We start from the raw sequence: 4,729 nt of genomic DNA, 5'->3' as shown, positions 1-4,729 counted from the left end.
GAATTTTGTTGCAAATCAACCTTTAAATTAGCTATAACAGTGCAAGTATTGGTTATGCCAAAAAACCTTTTAGTAAAAGCATCAGAAAGATTACTAGAATGTAATATAAAGGTAAAAAAGAAGCAGCAACTATTTTACAAAAATGAGGAATATAATCAGTATGAGAATGTCTTACAAACAAAGTAAATCAGAGGTAGATGGTTGTAAAACAGAAACTGTACCATTTTTACAAAAATAAGAAGCATAACCAAGAGTAGTTGTACTATGATAATGTAATTCAATGATGAATTGTGGTTGAATAGATGCAGTAAGTTTTCAGGATTACCATGAACATGATTAGGAGAAGTAGCTGCAATGGGAGATAAATAAAATTTAGAAATGAATACTGAAAAAGGAGAAACGTGTAAAAGCCTAGTGTCTAACACCAATTAAGCTAAAAACTACCTGTAATATCTCACTATATAAAAAATCCTACAATAGTAGACTTTTATACATAATAGACCTATGATATGGTTTTTATGATTGTTTCAGTTTTGCAGTTATTTTAGTCACAAAGTGATATTACCTTAGAAACTTACAAAAGTGTTGACGTTATTTTTTTAATTAGGATGCTGTTTAATATGATAACTTTCTTTTAAGTTTCCTTGCACTTTATGGAATAATGCCCATTTCTCAATCTTCTATATACATGCATATATTTCTCAAAGTTGGTTGTATGTCTGTTGGTGAGCCAAGCTGTAGTTATTAAGATCTAGGCAATATCATTTTCCGCATTAGACTGAATTCAGCTATTACTTACTAATTATTTCACATTTACACCCAGAACCTTTAATAGTTTTTTTCTATTAGATTGACTTGCACAAAACATACTTTCTATAATATGAAGTTTTAAAATTTACACTTGTTTTACAAAGTTTGAAAACTTTACAGTTGTTTTTATTTTTTCTCTTAATTTATTTTAGCTACAAAAACAATTTTCTCATGATATGTAGTTTACAATTTAGAATGGCAAATGTTTTTGTATGTTAAATACAAATAAAAAGTTTCCCAAAGACTCTTTTATTACTCGGGCAATGCCAGGCAGTACAGCTAGTATTTTATACAACTAAAAATTGGAAGATGTCAGTTTTAGCCAGTAAAAGCTGTCATATCTAGGAATATGACAGAAATTAATACTTGCAATGTAAATACCACAATTACGAACGAAAAAAAAATTAAACACCTTGGCTTGATGTTTACAATACTTGCCCAAAAAGTTATTATATGTCTTTGCCTTTAATAACCCCCTTTTGCAGCACCCAAAATATTGTAAAGAAAACTGCTGGTTATTTTACTAGTAGAGCAGAAACATAAGCTTATCTTTTGGCTTTTTCCTTCAGAGGGTGGACTACTCAAACAAAGATGTTTCATAGTTGTAATTTATGCTGAAATCAATTATAATGTTTCTACACCTATGTGTTTGCACATTTCTGTGTTAGAAAGCACTTTTGAAATGGGAGGGGGCAACTCCGAGTTTGCTTGGAAAACCTTACATATCACTCAAAGAAAACTATTTTATAATCTCAAAAATTAATAAACGCTTTTATTTGAGACTAGGTGAGTCAACTCTCAGCATTTCTGAACTCATGCCAAGGATACAGCAAGACTGCTTGTTTACCTGTCTTGATCTATACTCTACAAGAATAAATACACTGCCTGTTTCACCAATGCAAATATACCTTTAAAAATATATATGTAAATGCATGAAGTTAGTTTATGTGTACAAAAACCTACATGCACAGGGATCGCCGCTGTCTCTGATTGACTCTTCTCTAAGAACTTCTCCTTATATAGCCAGTATAGTCATAACTCAAAAACTAGTACAAGCAGAGGTTTGTGCGTAAGTCTATTGGAAGACTGTTCCACTGTAATGGTACTCTGTATTCGATTGTTTTTTGATCTGAAGCAGTATAAAAGAATGGCATAGGTAGGTTGGTTTCTAAAAATCTGGTGTTATAGTGTGAATCTTTCTTTGTTTTGTCATCACTTGAATAAAATTTTGAATGAACTATCAAGAGAATTTTATATTGATAAAGTTTGTCAGCAGGCTACACAGACCGCTGAACAAACATGGACCGAGATGAAGTTAGTGGTGGTTTATTAAATATTACGCTCATTAGATGCTTTGTGATATTAGAATTTTTTAAATAACAAAACAGACCATTTCTTCAGGACTCAAGACAGTAATTAATTTTTGAGTCAATAAATGTATTGTATATTAGTTTCATAATACTTCTAGGTAAAGATTTAGCACATCTACTAATCAGGCCTGAAATAGATCCTACCTGCTTATATATTTTATTGATGTGCGTGTCCTATATCAGGTAGATGTCCAAATGATTTCTTAAAAATATGATTGAAGATGTTTTTCTCAATTCTGAATTGAATAAGTTTATAGATTCTTCTAATTTAATTGTCTGTGGAAGGTTTCTCATTTCAATGTACATTGTTTTGTCCATGTTTACAGTTAATTTATTTGTATTACACAATTATTCAATTTTTTTAAGTTCATTATTGACTATATCAATGTCATTATTCAAATTGTAACGACTCAAAAATAAATTTGTGTTGTCAGCATATAGTGTAGGTTTTAGATGATTAGTAGATAACACAAGATCATTAATATTATTATATTAAGAATAAGGTTGGATCCAATATAGAACCTTGAGGAATGCCGCAATTTATACTTGAAAAGCTAGATTTATAGTTTTCTATAAAGGTTACTTGCTTTCTATATTCCAAGTAGTTTTTTATCCAGTGAATAGAAGACAATAAAAAATGAATATATTTTAATTTGTGAATGAGTTCATTTTGGTCAATAGTGCCAAAAGCCTTACTAAAATCAAAAAAAGATACCTAATACTGCTCTGCCATTATTCATTGCCGATAAAACTTTATTTGTGAGCTCAAGTAATGCTTGGCTAGTGTTTTGATCTTTTTTAAAACCAAATTGTTGTGTAGTAAAAATGCTGTTATTTTCCAAATATTGGCATATTTGCGCATTAGCAACTTTCTCAAAGATTTTACTAAAAACTGGCAATATGGATGTTGGTCTATAATTTGATAAAAGCTTTGGTGAACCCTTCTTAAACAAATGTTTAACTTTTGCTATTTTAAGGCTATCAGGGAATATACCTAATTGTAAGCTTGTGTTTATAATATGAGCTGGAGGATAAGCTAAAGCAGGTTTTGCAACTTTCACAAGTTTGTCGGAAATGAATCTAATCCTATACGTAGCTTTATTTGCATTTAGCCCACACAACAAATTTTCAACATAATCCCTACCAACACTGCTGAACTGAAACTGCAGGTCTGTTGGTAACATATTAACATTTTCCACATTGTCCCGCATACCTGAGGTACTGTTGGAAGGTCTGGGCTAATGTAGCTCCAATGGATGTAAAATATTGGTTAAAACAATTGGCTATCTCTTGTTGGTTCTTAAATTCGGCAGTGTTGTAAATAATTTATTTTGGAGCACCGCTACATGTTGTTGATTTTCTTAATTGCTGATTTAAAAATTGCCAGTGTGTTTTGGAATTCCCTGCTGAGTTTAGAAAATTTTTAAAATACATGGATTTTGCATTACGTATTCTTTTGTTTACCAACTTTCGAAAAAAATTTGAATTTTTGTTCCAATATTGTATTTAAAGGGGAATTTAAAGATGTTTAAATTTTCTTTTTTCTGAGCACTAATAAAATTTAATCTTTTATTCAAGGTTTTTATATTTTTGTTGTCTTGAGGACGTTGGATAGTTTTAAAAGAGGCTTATCACATATTGATTGAAATTTGCACGAAAGTTCATCGTACATAGTATTTACATCAGCATGAGAGTGGACAAGCTTGTACCAATCTGTGTTAAGACATACATAGTATTTACATCAGGATGAGAGTGGACAAGCTTGTACCAATCTGTGTTAAGACATACACAGCATTTACATCAGTATGAAAGTGGACAAGCTTGTACCAATTTCTGTTAAGACATACACAGTATTTACATCAGTGTGAGAGCAGATAATCTTATACCAATCTGTGTTAAGACATACACAGTATTTACATCAGTATGAGAGTGGAAAAGCTTGTACCAATCTGTTTTAAGACATACACAGTATTTACATCAGTATGAGAGTGGACAAGCTTGTACCAATCTGTGTTAAGACATACATAGTATTTACATCAGTATGAGAGTGGACAAGCTTGTACCAATCTGTGTTAAGAAATACATAGTATTTACATCAGCATGAGAGTGGACAAGCTTGTACCAATCTGTGTTAAGACATACATAGTATTTACATCAGTATGAGAGCAGACAAGCTTGTACCAATCTGTGTTAAGACATACACAGTATTTACATCAGCATGAGAGCAGACAAGCTTGTACCAATCTGTGTTAAGACATACATAGTATTTACATCAGTATGAGAGCAGACAAGCTTGTACCAATCTGTGTTAAGACATACACAGTATTTACATCAGCATGAGAGCAGACAAGCTTGTACCAATCTGTGTTAAGACATACATAGTATTTACATCAGCCTGAAAGCAGACAAGTTTGTACCAATCTGTGTTAAGACAATCTGCTAAAAGTTTGTTCTCTTTAAAATGTTTGAGGTCCATTAAGTATCAAAAATTTTTGATAGAATTATTAGTGATATTTTCAATCAAGGCCAAGGTCGGAAGATGGTCTGAT

This window comes from Watersipora subatra, unplaced genomic scaffold, assembly GCF_963576615.1.
Source record: "Watersipora subatra unplaced genomic scaffold, tzWatSuba1.1 SCAFFOLD_66, whole genome shotgun sequence".
In the NCBI taxonomy this organism is placed as follows: domain Eukaryota; kingdom Metazoa; phylum Bryozoa; class Gymnolaemata; order Cheilostomatida; family Watersiporidae; genus Watersipora; species Watersipora subatra.
This window is presented reverse-complemented; position numbering follows the sequence as displayed.